We start from the raw sequence: 25,495 nt of genomic DNA, 5'->3' as shown, positions 1-25,495 counted from the left end.
TTATGTCTATTGCCAACCTAACTAATTTGAACCGTCGCGTCGTCTCATTGGTTGTCAATGAAATTTGTCCATTAAAGAACGGTGTAAGTGCGCCATAATGTTTATAAACCTAACTTCAGAGTTATGTCGCGAAATTATCACGAGTGCATCTTATATATATTTTAATCAGTGACATAAAAAAAATACAATGTAACGTACCGTATATTATATACCATTATGACAATAAGATAAATCGATTTAGATAGATATAGAGCAGTATTGAAAAGAATCATTTATTTACATCTTTCTCAAAAATACGAAGGTATTTCGTGTACTTTCATTCATTACGACATACCGGTAATTGAAGCGGAGCACAGTCTTCGATTCCACTGGTTCTTAGAAAGAAGCGGAGATAAGGATTCTCAATGAAGCTCGTGACGGCGTAAGAGAAGGGGAAGCAGTGTGCGGTCGGACGATGCGCCAGCGAGACGGACTGCGAGTGGGAGAGAGAAAGAGAGACAGCGGACGGAGACGTGTGCGCAAGAGCGAGAGGGAGTGACTGCGTGACTCGCTCGGCTCGGAGCGGTAAGCGTGCCGAGCATGCGCACGCCGCTGTCGCTGCTCAGTCTCGTCGCGGCGATCGCGGGAGTCGGTCGCACTTGGTGTTGCTAATTCGTTTCGAGCGCGTCACTCGCAAATGTGCGCGAAGACGAGTGGCAGCAATCGCGAGTATTATACTTCGCACGATATCGTTCAGTGTTTCCACGTTTCGGTGTGTCCTTGCTTGAAGGTTGCCGCGAAAGCGTTCCAAGAAAAGCGCCCGAGTCAAGGCGAGTGTTTTTCCGGTTTGTTATTTTTTCACGCGCTCTCTCGTGCGTTGCCCAAATACAAGTGAGATTTCGATCGGAAGTGACACAATCGCGACCTTCTCGCGTCTCGCGGATTATCCTTCGTCGCGTACGAAACTGTCGAGATTTGTGCGTGTTGACTCTGTGAAAAGTGTTGGATTCTCGGGCGTAGCGAAATTTTCGCGGGAAAGAGCCGCTCGTATCCATGGCGACAATCAACAAGTGTGGTGGAGTAATGGTCGCGGCCACGTGACACGTCGCAAGGTACACGACGCAGGGATAAACAACCCTTCGAATCCGCGAATATTCGTTCGTCGAACTTGTGTATGAGAAGCCTTAAAAGTGTCTGGAAATAACACGAAACGTTAACACACCAAGAATCGTAACATGCGCGAAATGGTGCGATAAATCTGGTCGATAGTTGTGAAAACAAAGTGCTACCAACTTTAACATTTATTAACCGAATGTGCATAAACTGAATTGATCTCGACCGGATCGAATCGATCGATACTTCGATATTTCGATATTTCGATACTTCGATACTTGGATTATTTTTGTTCGATGTGTGGTCTCGAGGAAAGCGACAAGTTGACGTTGAAGAGGAGATAATATTTTGTGCGCGTATTTTCACGGCGGGAGCGAGTCGTCTCGTCGCGTTTCGAGGAGGACGTTGCTCGGAATTTCGCGGAAGTGAAGTTACTCCGAGTTTCGCGGAAAGTGAAGCGCCGGAAACCCGGTTCGAGAGGAAGACGGCGGCGGCCGCATAGTGATATAATCGCGGGAATCGTGAAAGAGAGAAGACGCCGCGGTGGTCTGTCTTTCTTGTGTTCGTTGTCGTGTCGCGCCGACGTTTGTACAAGTGAATTTCAACTCGCCGCTCCGAACACGTGGATGCATGCCGCCGTTTCGCCGCCTTGAACGTCCGCTGAGAATCCTCGGGTGAGTGTACTGTCTCCACTTTCAATATAGTAATATTATACCTATCGATGACAACGATGGAAGATTACATGAAAAAAATATACTCTTTATTGACACGATTTTTTGTGCTAAATATACGTATAGTGACAATAATGTTTAACGTCTCGGAATATTGAGAACGAACATTTAATCTTCCATTTGGTTGAAATAATAGTACGAAAAGGAACAGTTCTGTGTTAAATTTTACTTGTAATTTACATGATTATTTTTTAAATATTGAGTGTATCGCGTAAACATTACTTTACATTTTTACCTCGTGGATTATTAATTCCCGATTGGTTAATTTGACATCATATTACAGATAGATTACAAAATATTTTTATTAAATAGAATTTTATTACGCCTTGGAACAGTTTTGTCGATAGATATAAATTTATCGATGCAAACATTTAAATATGAATACGAATAGTGTGTCATACAGGTTATGACTTTTTATGACTATGGTTAATATTGCAATCTAATAATAAAATACGCAATTTAAATAATTTGTTTTTTCCGTTCAACACGCAATTCTATGATGGCAATGACATCGTCATTTATTTATATTATATGTTATCGATAAAAAGAACACGGAAAAAATTAACTATTACAGCTAAAGTTTAGCTGCGTCCATATATTACAACTTGAAATTTAGTTTTAGCTCAAATTTTAGCTAATATTTTTTAGCTGTAATTTAACACAGAATGCTGTTGCTAAATAATCATGTGTAATATCGAGACAGCTAAAATTTAGCTACAGTAGCTAATTTTTTTTTCTGAATAAAGAATAATTGATTAAGCTTTTCAGAAAACATATATTATGATTATTAAATATATAATTCAATATTTTCTTTATTACGAGGCGGAATTCAATCGAAATAGAAGTAGTTGCAGAATTATTTGTAAATAACGTAACGTAATATAGTAGACGAATCTTTCTTTGTACCGCTACTGTATCGAATTCGTGCCGATGCCGCGTTGAGTACGGTAAAACGTAAGACGACGAGAGGCGAGATCGTTAGATCGGACACGGTTGCCGATCGCCCGATCATCCAATTAAACGCGACAACCGATCGCGAATCGCGCTGTGATATCGCTGATTATGCGGCCGCGTAACGGAAGCTGGGCCCGTTGTTTAGTAGAGAGTCACGGTAGCGCGAGCTTGCACGTCTACACGTTTCAACATCTCGAATCGGAGAGCTAGCATATCTAGGCGTCGCGACGCGACACGTGCACACCGGTGATTCGTAATCGTTCGATTTATCGTTTGTGGCTGTCTTATCTGCCGGCGGCGAGAGACTCGCTCGTCCAGCTAGGTACGCCTTGTCGATCCTTGAAGGCGAAATCCTGATTACGATTCCGCTCCATGCCGCGGTGACATCACCGTGAAATCATCATCCTCTTGGAATGCCCCACCGATTAAATCTATGCGCGTGTCTAGCTCTGCCTGCTCCTCGGGGGAACAATTTTTTTAATGCGTCTTTTTTTTAATTCGCTAATTTAGAAGGCAAATATTTTGATGATGCTGTCTTACTGCAACATTACACGTGGAATATTCGGAATTATTCTTCAGAATATTTTTAATAGATACAGAGAGAGATACATTGTATACGCAGTTTCTAATTTTTTAATTTAATTTAATTATTAGACTTGAGAAAACATCTTAATTTATAAATTTATTATTTATAAATTTGTTCAGGATATTGCACTGCGATATCACAGAAAAAGTAAATGAATTATGTTAATGAATAAATGAATTAATGAAATCATGCTTTATGACTGAACTTCTCATTCAACACTCTTGGTAAGGATTTGAATGAATATTGCAACAGACGAATGAAAATTATGAATGCCTTCAGCGTGCATTAAAAGAAACGTGTTTATTTACGCTTACTTTATAATGTCATCACTGCTGTGGACAGACGATAACAGCTAACAGCCGCGGGATATTGCTGGGTGTCATTTTGTATGTGATTAGTATATAACATTAAGATGTAGGATTTTTGAAATAATGACACTAATATTTAAATATGTAGTAGTTTTAATTAATCTCTTGTATAGCGTGTGGTGAAGAGTGACGAATTGCATCATGTGCAAATACGTCAGCTTGATGTCATGATAATCAAGGGCAAATAATACATTGAAAGTGTTTGCATATGAGTTTAAATTACTTACTATATTACAATTAAATATGAAAAAGTAAATTTATAGCAAAACATTTATATATAAATTTTATTATAAACGACATTTACTTTAACAATTATTCTAAAATATAAACTTTTGATATCTATATATATAACTTCTAGTGAAGAAATTAAAAAAATATGATAGATATATTTTATATTTTTTTAATCTACATAAAAATCTACGTAAAAAATGAAATATGATAGTATGCATATAATACTTGCATTAAAATCTATGTGGTTTCTCGCTTTTACGTATATAATTGCTATATGATTGCACTTTTCATAGAAATCGTAACGTGGCAACTTTTATGAAACGAACAATCATCGCGTCGATCGTAAATGTATAGTATGATTGCGAAACTAAAAGCTTTGCGTTATGTTGATAATAGCAACATTTGGTTTCCTTAATTCTAAGCAGGAGGGCGAGTTATTTCTGCCAGTCAAATCGTAGCAGAGCAAAACAGCTTTCTTTTGCACACGATGCAACTAAAACTTTTATTTTACATGGCAAAATATTCGTCATAAATTGACATTGTCATTAAAATTAATATATTATATTTCAAATTTTATATTCTATAAACACAAATACAGGGAATGTCCGGAAAGTAATGCGTCGCATTTTTTTGTGACGCGACTATACATCGCAGAGCGATGGGACCAGTTGGGGAGGAAGGGGGGTACCCTTAGCTTTCCAACGGTAGGTCGCTCAATTGTTTCCATGCGCTTGGAGGGTTAGGACGGCTTATTCTGTGAACCTCTGCTTAGTGGTCGCGTCGAACTTGTGATGGAGAGAACGATAGAGCAACGCTATGCGATAAAGTTTTGCGTGAAGCTGGACAAGACGCCGCTGGAAACTTTTGAAATGCTCAAGAAAGTTTTCGGGGACGATTGCCTTTCCAAATCGCAGTCAAACAGATGGCACAAGATGTTTAGAGAAGGTCGGAAGGAGGTCGCCGACGAGGCCCGCGCAGGACGCCCGTCAACATCGCGAACGGACGACAATGTGACTCGTGTGCGCCAATTATTGAATTCAGACCGTCGAATGAATGTTCGCTTAATGTCGGAATTATTGAACTTGCCGAAAACGATTGTTCACGAGATTGTATCGGAAGACTTGGCCATGCGGAAGATTTGCGCAAAACTTGTGCCCAGAGTGTTGACCGATGCGCAAAAGCAACACCGAGTGGAAGTTTGTGAAGAACTCAAGCAACTCTGTGCAGATAATCCCAATTTCCGGCGGACTTTTTTTTATTTCCTCGGCTGAAAAGGGAGCTCAAAGGACAACAGCTCGAGTCGGTTGACAACGTACAAGCTACTTCGACGGCCTCCCTGAACAGCATCCCAGTCAAGGAGTTCCAGAAATCTTATGACGCATGGAAATCGCGTTGGCAAAAATGTATTGACGCAGAAGGGTCATACTTCGAACAATTTTAAGTTGTTTTACCTATGCGATCAATAAATTCTTTTTTAAAAAAATGCGACGCATTACTTTCCGGACAAACCCTGTATCACTCTTTTATTCTATTTTAAAGTAATACTAACATATCATTTTTATTTTATGAAAAAAAATTGTCGCATAAAAACAGCACTTTAGTTTTTATTAACAATTGTAAGTTGTAGATATCAAATTTTTAATTATTACAATTCATTATTAAATATAAATATTTTGCGAAAACGAATATAAATATTATGTATGTTCTGCGTGATAATAGCAATATTTTTTAAATTTTAATCTCTTTAAGTTCTACAACGACCGCGTAAAATACAATTAAAATATTTTCATAATTAAAAGTATGGTCGTCATGTAGCATTCTTTATTAAATATAGTCTAATTTTCTCCAGAAATAAAAAGATTATGAATTCAAAGGTCACATTGACCAGACATGGTTTTACATATAAAAATTATCTTATTGTATCATTCGCAATGAATGAGATATGTTAACTCGTTAATGACGTTTATCAATAAATCAAATAAATACCATGACTATTTCTGAGAACGAGAAAGGAAAAAAAGAGATATAGTGACACGGATATTTACTTTTCGTATATCTGTAGAAGCCTAATCAGTCACGATAAGATTTCGTCTATATTTTATTTTTGGAAACTATTCAATGTTCATAGAAGAATTATCACAAAGAAACGCAACAGAATTTTTCTGTTTTTTTTTTCAGAAAATAATATAATAAACGTAGTGATAATCGAATGTGTGTTTAAAAATTAACGATTGTTATTTAAATCTGATTATTAATTATTTATTGGCGCGCGCTTACATACACATATTCCAATTATTGACATGTGTTAATTATGATTTTTAATATTACAATTTCTCGAATTTAGCTATACATATACGCACACATACATGTGCATATATACACGTGGCAATTGTTTTACGAAATTTATTATGAAAGAATGACGATGCGCCTTTCTTTGTTCACCACGACAAGGGCTATGACTCCTTTACCGCAAGTTCCCAACGAAACACGTGGTCGGCACGTGTGACTGCTCTTCCGAAAAGCTCCATATTTCATGATTAATATTTTAGCGGAAGTATGTTCTTTGTTCACACTCTTGCCCTTTATGAGCGCAGTATACATTTGATGGTGGGTAACATGGACTATAAATAATACTAATTAATTTCATTTAAAAATATTCTAAGTATGTACCTGTGTATGTATGTGTATTTAAATTCGAGAAATTGTAATGTTAAAAATTATAATTATTACATTGTTTATGAAAGAAATAATTATTGTTTTTAATTAAATTTCTATTTTCTAGAATTGTTATATAAGAAAAAATTATTTGATATAAAAATGCACATGATTTAAAGAAAATACTAAAATTTAGTAACTTAATGCTAAATCAACTACTATAGTAGTGTGTAGTAATCTTGGATCACATCGTTTTAACGCATTTTAATAGACTATGAATTATAAATAAAATATAAATTTTGCGTGTGCAATTTCCACATACAGGAAATTTTTGATTTTATGCCGTATTATATGAAAAATAGAAAAAATAATTACGTCAAGTTCTACTGTACTACAGAATTAATTGCGTCGTTAGAAATCTGACTTCTCTTCGCTTCCTTCTTGATTCTTCAACTTTTACGCGCCTCCGCAAAGTCGCTCGTGCCTGTTCTCCCCATATGATTTACATCCCGCATTTATGACGCAACGTAAAACCGCGTGAAACTTTCCGCGAGCCAACCCCGACGCGGACTTGACGCCGGGAGCGCTCTTCTCCTCGCGCTTCTTTAAATGCCTTGTATATCTCGATGGGTGATGTGTGAAATATTTATGCACGATCCAGGCTTTATTCCTCAGACTTAGAACGCCGCAAGGAGTAGCGATAATGTGTTTGTATCGTTGCGAATAAAATAGAGGAAAACAGAGGAGTCTGTGCACGCCACAATTTTTCTAAAATATGCGACTCCGCGATATCAACAGAGAAAGAAAAGAGCATCTGTTTAAAAATAACAAGTTTCGATGGAATATTTCTCGTTTCGGCTTCTTTTACTTTACACGGAAGAGAGTAAAACGCAGCTGCAAGCGGTACGCAAGTGAGATTTTAATGCGAATAGAAAACGTTAATGGTGCGAAGGCAATCGTGCGTGGGAATTTAATTTTCTTAGCGTCTGCGCCGGCCGGTTGTGCATACGGTAATGACCGGTACTTATTGTGTCATTGGGTCATATTTCTCAAGGAATTATGGTTATGCCGTAGCGCGCTTCTTTGAAATCGAGCTCGCGGCATATCGGTTGTCCCTGCGACGAAGGACGACTCCTAAAAGCGACCTCCGTTAACCAGGATTACTGTCGACAGAACACGAAAAATAATCTTATAATCCTTTACACAAGCGTTTAAAAAAATTTACCCCATCTCTGGAGAAGGCTTTAAAAAGTTAAAATTTTAAAAATAATATCTTTCTTTACACGCGTCTGCAAGTTATATATTAATTACAAACATGTATGATATAATTGAAATTTTCGGATAAATTGAATAAAGAATATATGTATAAAGTTTAAACACAAACAAAAATTGATGATTTTTAAAATATCATTAAAAGAATAGTGAATCTTTGTTCAATGACAATTAAAATTGGAAAACAATGATTCCATTATTGGATTTTATATTTCTGTAAAGTTGGCATGTTTTACAAAATTATATTTTTTTTTATTTTTATAAAAATGAGAGCTATGTGAAAACCTGGCACTTGATTTAAAAAAAATTAACTTTTTAATACAGAAAATGATAGTATTTTGTTTGTAATTGTTTGTAGTAACAATAATTTTGTTTGTAGTTTTATCAATTAAAATATGAAGAAAATTAAAGAAAGACTGTGCAAACGAATTTGAGATATGTCAATGTCGGATGCAAGGCATTTAACAAATTTTTTTTTGTTTTTAATTGAGAAAACTACAAATAAAATTATTTTTACTATAAACAACTACAAACTAAATGCTATCATTTTTCGTATTAAAGAATTAATTTTTTAAAAGTTGCGCTATAAAAGTGGATGCTATAAGTTCACATACTGTCTAAATTATTATAAGATCTTAGTTTTTATTTTACTTTTATGTATGTGATTTTATAATTTAATATAAAAATATTTTTTCTCTTTTTTCTATCGAAAAATAGTTACAATCTCGAATTAAATTGCGTTAGCATTGATACAATCAGGAAGCATTGAGAAGCTACTGAGTCAATCGTAGTGGCTAAGAGTATATAGTAAAGAAAATCAACAGAGAGATAAAGAAGGAGGAGCATCTACTGATCGAATCGTGATTCAAATATGCAAATTGGACCCGTCGATTTCTACCCGACCACTCACGCACGTGCACATACACACGTGAACGTGGCGCACCATCCTCGTTACGTGTTGCGCGGCATAATCGACAATCGAGGAAATCGAAAGCAATTACAGCCAATTAAAGAGTAAGGGGCTATTGTCACTGTTCGGTATGTCGATAAGAGCGTCACTGGTGCGTGAAATCGTATTAAAGCGGAAGAGTTCGAGATCGAAGCGCGATGAGTAAAGTGCGTGCGCGATGGCACGAAATTATTTCTCTCTCTTTCTCTCTCTCTTTGTCTAACTAAACGCAGAAAACACGGGTGGTCTCTTCCGTCGATAGAGCTGATGATAAAACTTATGTGATAAAAGTGACTTTGACGTCGCATAAATTCTTGTCGCGAGCGCGAGATCGAAAAATGATCTTGAGATATGGTGAATCTTTCATATATTGACATATTCTAGTAATGTAAAGCTAAATAAATATCGAATCATAACGTACAATACCAATCATATAATTATTACAACTGATCAACTGATTAATATATTAATAATTAATAAATAGAATTTAGCAATTAATAGGTCTTAAGGAACGCTAAAATTTTTATTGTAAACAAGAATATTTTGAATAAGAAATTAGAATATATTATTACTGGCACTATTATTATTTTATAATTTAAAAATAAATATATTAAAATCGCAATGTAAACAGTAGATCTATTTGATCAAGGCGGCGATTTTAAAGAGTCGCGCATCAAGAAGTCATTGATAGTGTCCGTATCAATGTCTCTGAGAACTTCTCATCTTGCATAAGAATGAAGTTCTTAAAATTGTTTGCAAAGACGTAATAGATGAATCATATTACGCATGTCTCTTCTTACTAGCCTGCTGTATTTGCGCGCGATTAGTTGCACATATTTTTACGAACTTATTCAGGTTCGAAGAAAACACAATTGAATTTGCGGCGCAATTTTCTTGTTACACTTGTAGAATCGATTCTAATATTATTCACTTATTGTTATTATACGATATGTCTTATAGTTTCTGAATAATTTGAGAATCCTGTGTTTAATTTTAATTGCTTTTGTTCTGACTAATAACTTTTAGCATATACCTATATTTATTATTTCAATGTATAATTTTTTATTTGACATTTTATTAATGTTTGCAAATTTCAGCTTTACATAAATAAGCTATATTGTAAGCTTATTGATGTGATCTTTTAAAATGTTTATAAAATATAAATGATTATCATTATTATCTCCATATGTAGCTTAAATAATATATTATCTATATAACATTCACGCGATATTTTCGGCATTTTCCTCCATTAAGATTTATTACTACATAAACGTGTATATTTTAGCATTTGCGTCTTGAATATTGCATCATTTTATGACTAATATTTATTATATATCGAATACTTTTCGTGATTTGCATATAATCTACGAGCATTTGAACACACACACTTACAACATATAATTTATATTTGATTTTTTACTCCACGCAACAACATGTAATTTATTTTTGATTTTTTACTCTACGCGGTAGAGAATATAAATAGGTTATAAATTCCTCGTTCCATTGATAGGTTTGTAGACAAAAGAAAACTTATACGCACATTCCCTGGTACATCTTCACTGTAATTTATTCAAGAAGCATTCACTGTTAATCAATTCGTAGAAAGCTGATCTCGCGAGCGGGCTATCAAAAACGACGTTTAGAATACACAGAATTAACGACCATAAAGTCGCGACGTAAGAAACGCTCATAAAATTTATCATTTAATATTTGAATATATATGCAAGATTAATTCAAAAGCTTGTTGTATTAAAATATTATTTGCTTATGAATTTAGTAGTAATTGCTATAAATTTCTTTGATAACAAGAATACTTGTTTATTTAACAGATATCCAAAAAGAAATAATTATTGAAATAAAAAGAAGAGTTACAACACTTTCTATCTGTAAATTATTGATGTATATAACTGATATTTATTCTAACGTCACATTTTGCAAAATGATGAAGTCTAATATGAACAAGGCGAAGGAACAAAGGTGACATAAAAAAGATATAAATAGAGGAAGGATATAAGAATGATGCGCGTTTAGTATAAAGACTTGCTGAATTGACTTCGCGTTTAAGCGTAACAAGAAGTTTACCATTTATCTATGGCATTGAGTCACGATGTCACAAGAAGAGTCCGTTTTAATGGGCGACGAGTCGATGAATCGCGCGAACTATAAAGAGCGCGGGATCTCCTGTAAGGATCATTGATACATCTTTCTTTTTCGCCATTCGCAGCCTCCTCTCACCCTTGTTCGTCCTTTATATCGGAATTGACCGCGTGTAAAACCAGTTCTACGACTTGGGGATGGTGAGAGGATAAAGTACCTTATAGCTCGCGTACTTGCGACTGTTTTCAGAGCAAAATGGATCATACAGATCACGTTTCATTATATTGTTTGGGTGTATCTTTAATATTATTCTCCATCATTAAATAAGTATTTGGTGTCTACTTATCTGCTGAAATTTGGCATTTAATTTCTCTAATACCTGATAATGAGTTTAAATTATATTATTATTGAATAAAATAACGAATAGATAAAATAATAAGATTAAAATATATTTATGGATCATTTTTAATTTATATAAATTTTATTTATTGGGATGCTGAATTTGTATACGTATGTGTTTGTCGCTTTATCGGAAGAGTATAAGTAAATAATAAAGAAATATTTTCGATTTTAAATTTAAATATAATTTTATTACAATTTAATTTAATTCAACATGCGTTTTGACATTTAAAATTTGACATTTAAAATTTTAGAAAAAACTGAATTAAGAAACGAAAGAACTACAATATAACAAAGAAATAAGTTGGGAAAATTAATTGGATAAAACTCGTACTCTTATACGGCAGAATAGCAGCGAATATATATCGTAAAGAAAGATACCGTATTTTATCTTAATAAATTTAATCAGCTCAGAGTCTACGTACAAAAATAGTGGAACACGGTGAACCGACTGGAAACTACATTCGATTTAATTTCGCGTGCATCACGATTTTAATGTAATTCACATTTATGGCGTTTATATTGCGGGATTCAACGAACATTCGCTGCCGCGCGCGCATCGCGACAAGATATCATAATTCTAAGTTCTATGACCCGTATATACAAGTATATCGGCGCTGCACTTTCGAGATCCTTTCGCGGTGAGGGATCGAGACGGTAGATAAGGGCCCCTCACAATGTAAAGCAACCTTTTCTCTGACGCGATCCGAAGCCCTGGTAGAGAAGCGAGCTCGGACGATCTCCGCGGATAACCGACGGCCGTCAGTGAAGTAGAAGTACAAGATACTCGCCGTTCAAAATGCAACGAGCTATCGCGGTAGAAGCACGACCACCGCGCGAGTTATTCGCCGCCGCTCGAATGCCACGATGCAATCATTGCTGAAGAAGCACGACCACCGAGCGATCGTATTAACCGCGCATGATGGGAAAAGCGTGGCAGTTCGCGACTTTGGGGAAAGTTCGTCTCGTCGCGATATAAAAAAAAAGAAAAGAAAATGCGAGTGATCACAATACAGTTTATATATTTTTTTTTCACTAAAATTCTTATTTCTAAAAATTCTAAAAATAACTTTTACTTATATAGCTTCAGTTTTTACACTAAATTGTCAGAGCTTGCTAGTGTGTATTTCTAACAATTAAGCGCGAACGATTCTAATTCTGTGCACTGAAATTCGAGGTTCACACTGTGTCCCTTCCTGACATCGCGTTCAAACAAACATCACGTCCGATTCGAGACATATCGTATCCTTATTCTCTCGTAGACGTTGCAACGACGCGCTGCTTGTTTGTACTACTGCAATAACTCAAGCTATGACCTAAATATTTTCTGATCTTATAAGTCGCGCAGAAATTTACGTTATCCGAAATATTTTTTTGCACGAATACGGACCGTAACTCGTGGAGTAAATTTAGTTGAGTGAATTTAACATTTAAATCGCGTGCGAAATAAAATAAATTACGTACGTGAATGGCGATACTCTCGTAATGTATAATATATGTTGTAACAATAAAACATTAAAGAGCCGACGCATTATTTACTCGGGGGATATGGCACCATCTGTTACTCGATAGCGACTGTTTTCGAGCTTGTTATTAAATTTTCGCGCATCCGAGTCACGAGGTGAATCGTACGAAACACGCGATAAACTGTAAATCGTGTGATAATAACTCCCGTCACGCAATCTTCACGATCACGTTATGTCGATATCCCCGCACGATTCCTTGTACATTTTACAAACGCGATAAATCAAGACGTCGCACTATGCCCGGTTTCATACTTTCATCGTTTCCCTATTATGCTCGTGCAGCATTACGCCTACCAGCAAAGTTAAATCTTGCTAAATAGTTGGAGAACATAAGAAAATGGATTGGCCGTAATTCAGGAAGAAAATGCATATCAGATTTAATAATCTTTAATCTTTATTTCCTATTAAATACTTTGCTGAGTTACTCGAAGGAAAATAAATGCCACATTGTTGCAATATGAAAAGGAGATGCATTATACCTACATATTAATATACGGAGATGTATGTAAAATTTTAAGATTTCAATTCTTTTAATTTAATCAGATAAATTTAGTTAGCTCATGCCAGACATAAAATTGTATTAATTATATGATTTTAATATTTTATGATATTATAATATAAAATATATATATTTTTTAAATTTTAATCTGTGCGAGGAGGGGATAATTAGCGACATATTTTTGCTAATTTTATAAATACAATTTACGGTTCGGGAAAAAGCTCGAGACAGATAAATGTATCGTTCCCGTTTATCATTCCCGGATGGATACCGAGAGAGACTGAGTCATACGTATGTGCAAACCATAAGAACATTATGAAGTCGCGAAAGTAACAAAGGGGCCACACACTCACGGATAGCACGTTTGATCCTTGAGCGTGACGAAGAATGTACTTAAGAAGGGATTCTTAATGATCTGAATTCCCTTCATCTAACTTTGGAGTCAATCGGAAAGAATCTTTAACAAGTCGAGAGAGCCACGCTCGTTATAAATTTCCCAGTTAATTATATCTAACGATTCAATACATATTTTATTGCGCACATTCCTACGGCGTACTTCTCTCAAAGAACTTAATTTATCGCAATAGATGCTGCGGGTGGATTCGACAATAAATTAGAAAACGACAACTTCCGCTATTATGACTTTTATCATTTTCATTAACATTTCTTGAATTTTTGTGAAAATTACATTTCTTAATTAAGAAAACGCGCTTCTTTCTCTTCGATTTTTCATTACAATAAAAATTTATTTTTTTATCTATTTTTTGTTATATGTAAACATTCTTTTGAACACCATGACTGTTAATTTAATATACATGCAGTGAATGATTTCTTCAATTCCTTAATTTACTAGACTTGAAAAAAAAACGCGGAACAAAATATGCGAACATGAATAAATCATAGAAATTGCTTAAAATGAGAATATTAATAGTTTTGCGTATGCATATATTTAGTTATATATTTTTGAATAAAACACTAGTAGTTTAATTTCGTTTAATTTCTATATACAAATATAAAATTAATATATTTGATAAATAGATCTTCGTTTCATATCATTGATTATTTGTTGAAAATTGAAGAATTTCGACAAGAGTTTATTGAGAATATTTTATTTTCTAAGTGCGAAGCCGGAACTAGCTATTCCACGATGAATGTTTAGAACTAGTTAGCAGTCGGCTAAACATCGCGGGTAGTCAACATCCTGGGCGACTAGTTCCTTTCAGCTTACGTTTCCATCCATTGAACACCTCATAGTAAGTTCCTCGAAGGGAGAGAGACGAAGAAAGGTTATAAGGAGGCCTTGCAAGGTTACCTATCTCTTAGCGAGGTCTACGAACTACTTTCGAGTCTGCCTGCTTATATCACGCATCTGTGTACTTGTATTTATTGCGTTTTTACCGCAACAAAATCTTTTAAACAGTTTTAGAATGTAATCTACTTTGAAATATACATATGTATAAAATAGGAAAAAGAAGAGAACGAGATTGAACCAGATACTTAAAAAAAAATTTATATATTTTTAAATATATATAAATAATACTTGAAATAATTTAAAAATTAAAAATCGAAATTATTTCATAATTTCAATTTTAATGTATCATATGCGAATAATAAGAAAAGACGATGTCTATCATAATTATTTTAGATAATTATCACAATTATTATAATATTATATTATTATCATTTTAATTATATAAGATTTTAGTTATTAACTGAAAATCTTCCGTGTTACCCAACATTCTGAATTATTCATTCGAATATAAAGTTAGAACGGATTTCCACGATCATTTTCTCTTGACATTCACGGAAGTTACGGATGCTTGAGCGGGTGCGATTTCCGCGTGACAAAGGCTCGTTTCCTCGTTTCGTCTTCGTGGTTCGGCATACCAAAGTGCACGCTGGTACGTTAATTCCGACGGTAACAGGGCAGCGGTCGCGAGCGTAATACTTTGTAATTACCGGCCGTCATTATCGTGCTACTCGACTTGACGCGATGATTACGGTGCACCAGACAGAAGCAAATCGAGAGTGCTCGCCGCATAGTATACGTGGCCGTTGCCACAGAACACCCTGAAGCGCGATCGGGGAAGGAAAGGATCAGGTAAGGTAATGCACCGGGGTCTCGCCTTCCTTTTCCGCCCCGATTAACGCCACCTGACAAGATCCTTCCCGCGGAATTATCGGTATGGCGAATTGAATTTTCGCCGGCAGCGATTCGTGTCGCGAGCGCTCGTCGTTATTTCACGGGGAGACTTGACGTTCTAATACATCGGTGTGTTTAGACAGACGTACGATATTCCGGTTAGCCAAAGTCTTTCGACATTAGCGATTGCGCTCTTTCGAGTTGATTGCATCACATCGTCCCGCAACTCTAAGCGTACTATTGTAAAACGCCGTGAACATGAAAATTATTTAACTATATATACTTATCTCGACGCGATTACTATTGCGCGTTGGCAATACTCGTCCCAAGACTCGACTCGTTTTTCCGAGACTCGAGGTCAGTACGTATCAGTAGTTCTATCCGTATCGACGCCATAAATTATTTATATTAGGAAACGTGCCGATAAAACCCTGCTAGAGTGGCGCAGCAGATAGTGACGACACGAAAACGAGAAGCTTGGCGGACACGGCTATTAGCCGGGTGACTTCATACAGCGATGATTAGGCGCGTTTTATGTATATTTTTAAAACTTATTATAACGTCATTATAATTTTTTTTTCGCTTGTAAAATAATTTTACGCGTAGGTGTAAAGTTTGAAATTTGTATTCGTAAAAACGTCGGTGATAAAAATACATGAAATGTAGATGTTATTTCTTTCAGTCGATGTAAGTACAGCTCATTTGATATGGAATCGTGTCGAGTTCGTTTCCTGTTTCGATCGTTTAAAAATCTTCAGCAGGACTGGCTTAAGCCCGTTATTACGGATGAAGTTTCTCACATTCTGAGGAAGTAATCGCGAGACAAGAAGAGGCAACAAAGTTCTTTTCTACAATATCCTCCGCGGTCTCGGAACTGGTTTTGACTCGGAACGGCTAATTGGAATTAAATGCAGTTCCTCCTGTCCGCCGTCGTCGCGTTTATAAACGATCGAATGACAAATACCGCGATAGCGATAGTAATTAGGTATACACGATACCTCCATTTTCATCTAGCGGCCTTTCTCTTTCCCGACATCTCAACCGTCTTTCTGCCGCCGTTTAATCATACGAATCTCGATTGTGTCCCAACGAAGTCCGAATACACATCAGCCTAAATACCACGTGGTTTCTTGTATCGTTATAGAAGCGCGTTGACGCAGATAAATTCATTAAACAGATAAAAATACGATTGTAACGTATACTGAGTCGTTTGACAAATTTTGCCGTTGAAAGTAGCACGAAGTCGGAATGTTGGATAAGAATGTGTTCGTATATAAGTATGAAATATAATAATTTTTTAATATCATTTTTCATGTACAATTTTTTAAATATAATTTTTTTAGATATTTTTTGAAATATGATTTTTTAGATACAATTATCTTAAATGACAGTCATACAAAAATTTGATATACATTTGTTATTAACTCGCCGTTAAAAAATCGATATACATATATGCAATAAGTGATATATTATCTTGCGTATATGTATAATATTTGAGAGATATATGAAGAATCTATCGGCTTACAGATCGGTTAGATTGCCCGCGGTGGCAGGAATGCGTGCACTTGCTTAGTTATACCTTGTATTACTCAACTAAATGTACACAAATGTTTAACGAGCGTTAAACCCATAAAGGTGTTGCTGACACTACCGAGTTTGACGCCTCCGCTTCTTCGAGTTATGCCGTTACTTTCTCGAGGTAGGATAGGCATCTGAAGCAAAAATTTTGTTACGTGAGAAAGAAAACGACATTCTTCTCTGGTCAGTGTATAAAGCACATTAATTTCACTATTTTTATTATCCATTCTTTAGTGAAATTTACTTTTTTGTGTACTCTCTTTTGTTTCTTATAAATTTAATTTTATATTTTGCAAAGTTACATTTCTGTGCATTATTTTTATTTCTTTTGATATTTCTTATATTTTAATGCATCTTTAATTTATACACATTGTTACCGAGATATTTTTCAAATAAAATTAATATGTTTTTCTAAAAGAACTTGGATTCTTTTTGGATTAGATCGATATAAAAAATATATAACAGAGAAAGATTGACTTGTCGATAATTCGAATGTTTTGAAGTATTATCAGTGTTCAAGAAACTGTTTCTTTAAGCTCAAATCAATAGGAATAAATTAAAGTCCGATAAATTCTGTGTCACGCGATAACTCACACGTGGCATCTCGCAAGGAATTAGCATGACATTAGGCGTTAGCTTACGATTCACGAATGTACACATTGGATGGTAACAATGTATGCGCATGTATCAAACCGCTGAATCTTTGAATTTTAACAAGGGTGTAGTCTTATCTACGTATTTCACTGGTTATCGCATTTAGACGTTGGCGAAATTGTGACATTTGTAAATAGGTTCTGTATTCGTATGGTTTAACATTATTATAATATTAACTCAATAGCGATGTGATATATTTTTTTGAAAAGATCATCCTTTTTTGAAAACTAGAAAAATAACAGATATATTTAATATTGAACTTGATATATACTGAAAGTTTTACGTATTTTAGTACAACAAAATTAATACATACAATATTTTTATACAACTTGATTATTTTTTAGTAACGAAGTTATTCCTCAGTAAAAGTTGCGTAGGTGAAAAAATAAATCTTTCGCTAAGATAAAATTATAAAGAGATCTCTTGAGATGAATCTCGAATATATTTGAAAGATCCTTCTAGTCAATATAATTTGATTTTTGGTTGCGTTTGATTTGATCTTTTTTTCTAGTTCTTTTATTATGACCGCCGCTTCTTTTCGAAGAACGATGTCAATGAGTCTAGACGAGGGAAATAGTTCACGTCCGCGAACAGCTGCGGAGGTTAATAGGCTGGTCATCGTGTGATTCGCATACTTAGTCGAAACCTACATCTTCGACGAATCACCATTGCAATCGCAATTTTCTTTTGTGAAACGTGCAGAAATTTTTCGGACGTTTTTTTTTTTTGAGGGCGTCCGAGTGCCAATCATACTATGCCAAGGTGGTTAATAGAATTAGCGGCTGCAGCTTATTAGAATGCATCGGGCCCGCGCGAGCTAAGTATAGATAGGGAATAACTTAACATAAATTACAAGGTAGAGATAACGGTCGTGATAGCGATTAATTACGGATTAGTCTGACAGACGGATATGCCAATAAAACAAACAGTCGACAGTCGTATTTCTCAGATTTGAAACGGCAAATAATGCGAGTTTATATGTGGTTCTAAACGGCCGCGCGAATGCGTTACATAAAATATCAGGAACTTTCCCCTTCTTCTCTCCTTCCGGAACAAGGTCCCATGATTACGTTCGTTGTTGATGCACATGCACAAAACACGTTGATGCAATCCACGGGTGTCGAGCGCTGCATGGTAGTTCGACCGACCGCAATTAACCTTACATAACTCGTGCCTTTTCTGATGGGTCCTTCTACTCTTCGTGACATCAATCAAAAGATAAACTGTATGCATAATAATTCGATGCGTACATACATGCTCAAGAAAGTTTTCGGGGACGATTGCCTTTCCAAATCGCAGTCAAACAGATGGCACAAGATGTTTAGAGAAGGTCGGAAGGAGGTCGCCGACGAGGCCCGCGCAGGACGCCCGTCAACATCGCGAACGGACGACAATGTGACTCGTGTGCGCCAATTATTGAATTCAGACCGTCGAATGAATGTTCGCTTAATGTCGGAATTATTGAACTTGCCGAAAACGATTGTTCACGAGATTGTATCGGAAGACTTGGCCATGCGGAAGATTTGCGCAAAACTTGTGCCCAGAGTGTTGACCGATGCGCAAAAGCAACACCGAGTGGAAGTTTGTGAAGAACTCAAGCAACTCTGTGCAGATAATCCCAATTTCCGGCGGACTTTTTTTTATTTCCTCGGCTGAAAAGGGAGCTCAAAGGACAACAGCTCGAGTCGGTTGACAACGTACAAGCTACTTCGACGGCCTCCCTGAACAGCATCCCAGTCAAGGAGTTCCAGAAATATTCTATTTTAATTAATTAGTGCATAAAGCATGAATCGATTTTATGATAAATTTTAATTCTATAATTATATCAATTTATTTTTCTTCCATTAATAATCTAATAAAAGAAAGTCTTTCAAAATTATAATATAACAGCCGTGCACTCTCCTTGCAGATGATTATTTTCGTTATATTGCATATACTTAATTTTAAATTGCCCATTATTTTCGTTTATGTGTACCATAATAAAAAACGCGTTATAAAAAACATTCCGCGTTACAAATATATCGTGTAACACTCGGAACTCTTATCGGTCGAATTTACGATTTCGATTAGCACCAAGCCATCATGTTCACTTTTCTGATGGCGAGAAGACACTAAAAATAATTATCGCCGACGTATCGCACCTTGGGAAGAGCCAAACTCCGAAAGGATAAAAATCTTGCGAATTGAGTTATGACCACCCAAAAAATTAGTTTTTTTTTAAATGGGGTGTCAACTTTACAGAGATGACCACCCACGCGTTTGAAAATATTCGAATATTTTGTTGCTATCTAAATGGCAAGTCAATACGTCGAGGTGAAAGTTCGATGATTATGAAAAACGGTTCATAATTTTGTAATAATTAGTGTCAGTATTTTTGTGTTTTTATTTATGTAGCAAATAAATTTTAAATTATTTTGATAATTTAATATTTATTTTTATTAAGATTCAATTTTTAACAAGAGTGAAATATAAAAAAAGAAGAGAAAAAAGACATTTACATGAAGTAATTTGCAATTTTGTAACATAGTTGTAGAATTTAATAAGAAATACGATTTGCAAAGAAATGATCGAAATACACAATATTCACAATATTGCATTGCATGATAAAATTTCAATGTTTTCACATTTATGTTGTAAGGCATTTGTAGCCTAATACATGCCGTGTGAAATCGATTTCCGATCTGTTTTGTCTGTATTCTTGTAAGTCACCCAGGTGTGAAGCAGCGCCCAGAAGCAAATGGATTCCGGGGTAAATTACCTGCAATAATTCCCAGCTGATAAGAACAGCGTTTCTCTTTCTCTTTTTTCCCCTCTCTCTCTCTCTCTCTCGGCTAGCGGGCCGTTTAATTCAGTTTAACCAACAGGCCGTGTCCGCCTTTCGTAGAATGGCATTTGATTAGGGTGAGATATCGGTACTGGGATCGAGTCATCGGTATCGTAGTTATTTACGAGGCATTTTGACAGTCCTCGCCTACCTATCGCGAGCCACAAATTCTCTCGTTTCACGCCGAGTTGAGACAGACGGGAGCAGGAATTTCGACTGCAATTTCCAAGCAATAAAAGAGAAATCGTGAGAAAGAGGAATTTTTTGTATTATTTAGCTATAAAAAAATTTAATTTCTTTTAGCGAAATTTTATTTTATTAAACGATATTTCGATATTTGAGTGCCAATATCCAATAAAGCGGTTTTAGATTTCCGTTATTTTATTACAGTTCTATATAGTTCTGACCCATATCCGTGCATTTTTTAAGAATCGTAATTAATTAGAAGTATTAAACTATTTTTTAAATTTACGAAATGAAAATGAATAAAAAATAGATATATGTTTTTTACACAATCTTTTTAAAACAATTTTTGTTTTTCAACTATTTTTTAAATTTACGAAATAAAAATGAATAAAAAATAGATATATGTTTTTTACGCAATCTTTTTAAAACAATTTTTGTTTTTCAAGATTTGTAATGTTGAAATTGTCACATTTTTCACGACAATTAATTTTTACTATTAAAATACGAGTATTGGTTAACATGATTTATTTTCTCGGGACTTAATTTCGTGAAAGAGTTAATTTCATGCGGAAGTTAAGCGCAACCATTATCCGGCGTGACCATACTTAACATGCGACGAGCATCATCGTTCACCTGTGAAATCACCTGACATATTGGCTGCCGGCAGTTGGCCGCGATTAGACATCCGGTGATTTTCTAATGTTACGTGTGCGGGTAGGCGACTCATGTTCGCATGTATGACTTCATTGTTGGTGGGTTCAGTGATTGTAACGGTGATATTGTATTCTTCAAGCGGGTCCCGATGTGATCGATTCGTAATCTCGCGATTGCTGTGTACACAGATCTGCATTGAGATAGACGACTTATTGTTAGTTGAAAATGTATCCGAGTAAAATACGATCGGTAGAATTAATTAGGCCGATATGATTTATTTAATGCGTTGCGTAACTCGTGCTAAACAATGCCGAGAAGTGTTGTTGTTTTCTTTCTAACAATAAGCTTACTTACTTCTAAGCAATTCTACCGGACGTAGAGAGAATGGTTGACCCTGAACGTTTTTATCGCGATATGTATTCGAAGACACACGTGTAACTGCAAGTAGTTTTGCAATTGCTATAAAAATTTATGAGAGTCCCAGATAAGATAAATTATATTTTTTACCATATATATGTAATCGACAATGTGTGATCTTGAAATTAATAAATCGTAGAATCTTAACTATGATAACCATAATGGATTGCCGTAATATTTTTCAATGATCGTAAAAAATTAACGTAACATATTATATATGAGAATAAGTTTTACAATAATTATCAAACTCGAGTTAAAATTTCATGTTATATTTAATAATAGTGACATCGCGATCTTTGAGCCAAAATTTTTTTTGCAGGTGAATAAATGTGTATGAATATAGATGTGCTATGATATAGTCATACGATAGTCGAAAGTGAATACAAAATGTAATGTTAATTATTAGCGAGACCGCCGGAGCGTAAAGCCACGTCGTATTTTAGTTTTATTATCGTACTTGTCTTGATGTTGTAGTGTACAACTCCTGTACAGAAATATCAATCCGTTGCTGTCATATTTTCGCAGCCACAACTGAGCGAAATGGGAGGAATTATTTCACCAAATTGCATTTTATGTTATTTCACGCTCTTTATGTCACCATGCATTGAAAGCACCAGCTCGCGTACTTTATGATCGAGAATAATTACAGTAGTTATTAATTGGTAAACATGTATGAAAAGTTAACAAAATTTTCGATTTGCAAAATTATTTACATTATAATATATTAATTCTGCGTATTATATAATATATAATACTCTATAATATATTAATATATAATATTTTTTATTGTGTATTTGTGATTTATTATTGGAAATATCGATTAATGCAGATTGTTTCGTGATTTGTCGGAAATTTTATTTCTTATATGTGTTAACGACCGATAATGCACAAATGAAATACACGTTGCGAAAAATTTTTTGTCCGTGTCCACGGATCGTTGCGAATGATGATGCAATTGCGATACAATCTTGAGTCGTTATATACAAAGTACCGAGCGCTGATTTCAGATTAGCCTATCTCAGGTGCGGTTAATCTGCACGAAATATAATTAGCTTCAGTGACTAACCGCTGGCGCGGCCGCTAAACTTAGCCAAATGCAATCATAACAGCGCAGGTGGTCATTTTATCCTTTTCAAGTGTTTGACAAGCCCCGAGATTATATGGACCACGCAACGCGATGCGAAGCTGCGGCAGTGAGTCACGCCGGGAGCTAATTATAATGCCTTTGCCGCAGAATACACTCCTAGGCCCCCTTTTGCCTCTTTTCGCCCTTTTCACGCTCTCGATTAAGCACCGTTCTCGGTATGCGTTACACTTTCTTTATTGCGCGTTACTTTTTATTCGTCTCCGTTATTAACGCATAATTAACGGTTTGTAAGATGTCGTTTTAGATTTCAAACTTTTTACTTGTATTGAATTAATCGATCCACTTTTGATAAATTGCGCCCAAATTGATCTTGATTTTATATATATATATATATATATATATATATATATATATATAGTTGAAGTTTTATTTTATATATATTTTTTTACAAAAATTTAATATACTGTTAATCACATATATTGGATAAATAAATCTGTTGCTCTTTTATTTTTATTATTATTATTTTTGATGTTGCAGGTGCACGAGAAAATGCATGTAAAATCATCGAGGTGACCGTGAAAGCATGGAGACCATGCAAGAAGGTGGTGGTCATTTGCAAAATGGCAAGGTGACGCGCAAGAGGACAACCGAAATGGATCCGTACAGAGAATTGGAGCTGTATCTCGCCAAGGTTAAGGTAAGTCTTTATATATTTTTATTTCTCGCTTTCGTATTGCCAGAAATGATAAAAGTTTAAAAAATTATAAAATTTTAAGAAGTCAATGAACTTCGCAATTATTAAGCTACTGTAAAAGAAGCTACATGAAGGTAGGAAAGTTACATATAAATATATGTATGTATTAGTTAAATATTCTCATAGTGCGTTTACATAATGCGATCTCCAAATTAAGATGTTTAAATTAAATATATAATGATCGTATTGTATACACATATATTATTTAGGTCATATTAATCAGATATCAATTAAAAATTCACATCTAATTATAATAATTTTCTTCAAGAGAAATGCTATATACAAATTTTTCTACATTTCTTTCGACGCTTCTTTGTGAGATTTTTTAATCCGATACCCTCATTTTATAATTAAATTTTCTGATAAATTACATCGCGTGTAAGCGTTAAGGAGTTAATCGTACTTGAAATCTCTCGTAGCCTGCGGATATGATTAATCATCGCGTGCATATATATCACTCGCGTATTCAAAAGTCTCACCCATATTCTATCTCGATTCCATACGATTAGGCGTGCTGTTTCGCAACATTTCGCTATTAAAAGCATGTTTCTACGGATCGTGAAAGATTTCGACATAATCGCGTTTGTACGAGTGGACCTTTAAATGAAGAAGACGAAGATCGGCGTTGATTTAAGAAGGTCGAGTGAAAAATTGACGCCCACTTTCTCTTTACGATAATCGATTCTGATTCCGAGGAACCGAGTCGGCATCTTAGGCCCGAAACGGAAGATTATTCGAGCGGTGAAAGGGATTGGGTATATCGTGAGCTTCGCCCATAATATTTCTCATTATCGAAGCAGATCACTATAAGAGCTGAGGATTTCTCTCGCCTGACGGGCCGACCGAGCGTGTGATTCCGTTCTGATCGATTTCGCGTCTCTTCCTCAATTAAACAAGTCGTTTGATTCGATTTAAATCACGCGTGCCTTGTTCAATATACACACAACATGAAAAACTGTCCCTTGAAATCTCGCAATCTTTCGCAATCGATCGTTCCTTTAGTATAGCCATAAGAGCACTCACTTAGCAGGATCGTAAAATCGATCGGCTTTATCGATCGTTTCGTTGATCGTCAATGGCAAAGCATGGCGCGACAAATTAGACGCGACGTCGACGATCGCGAAATTACGAGACAAGTCGTAACTCGTTCCTCGCTTCGTTGGTTGTTTTTCTTGTCCATGTTTTCTTCCTGGTCCAGATGTTTATACATCTGTTTTAGAGATTTTACCTAACTAAACGATTCCAATAGCACCCGAGAGCACGAACCGGTTCTTGTTTGCGAATTCGCGTAAGGTGCGTTTGACTACAGGTGTCACCCATTTACGTTCCCCCATGTAACTGGTTTAAACATTCATTAGCTATTAGTAATATAACTTGGAAAATCTGTTTAGTGTGTATAAATATTACCGATATATTTTAATAATAATACTAATTTTATACACATACACAAATAATATAATATTTTATATTTATATATTAAAATAAATGAAACGTTTATTCCACATCTTTATTATTCCTTTTACTTTCTACAAATAATTAAAATTATTTTATGTATTAATTTAATAAATTTTAATGTAACTTAATTCGACATATCGCAATCTGTGGGAAAAAATTACGGAAAATGCATGAGATTTTGCATTTCCGTACGCGGAATTCGATTATTATCAACTTGCCGCAAGATTTTACTTTTGTCGTTCGCTCGCGAACGTGTTTACTCATTTTGATCGGGCGTGCATGCGTGCATGCGTGCGTGCGTGCGTGCGTCGCGTCGCGTCGGTTCCGCATCGTCCTTCGGTGCATCGCGAATGCATCGGTGCATGTCGATGCAGCGCAAACAAA

The 25,495-nt window shown here is 35.4% G+C and overlaps 1 protein-coding gene across 2 annotated transcripts in view; it reads left to right on the top strand.

Annotated features, from left to right (window-relative positions):
* Positions 1 to 612: 612 nt before the first annotated feature.
* Positions 613 to 25,495, top strand: part of cv-c (RhoGTPase activating protein) — a 227,459-nt gene continuing 202,576 nt past the window's right edge. For both annotated transcript variants that reach the window (XM_085489277.1, XM_085489276.1), the window contains exons 1-2: positions 613 to 1,766; positions 23,440 to 23,599. The gene's annotated coding sequence lies outside the window, so the exon portion shown is untranslated. The remainder of the gene's footprint in view (positions 1,767 to 23,439; positions 23,600 to 25,495) is intronic.

Source organism: Nylanderia fulva, unplaced genomic scaffold (genome assembly GCF_048542155.1).
Source record: "Nylanderia fulva isolate GAGA-0341 unplaced genomic scaffold, ASM4854215v1 Scaffold8, whole genome shotgun sequence".
NCBI lineage: Eukaryota > Metazoa > Arthropoda > Insecta > Hymenoptera > Formicidae > Nylanderia > Nylanderia fulva.
Note: the sequence above shows the minus strand (reverse complement) of the source record. Positions and strands in the feature narration are given on the sequence as shown.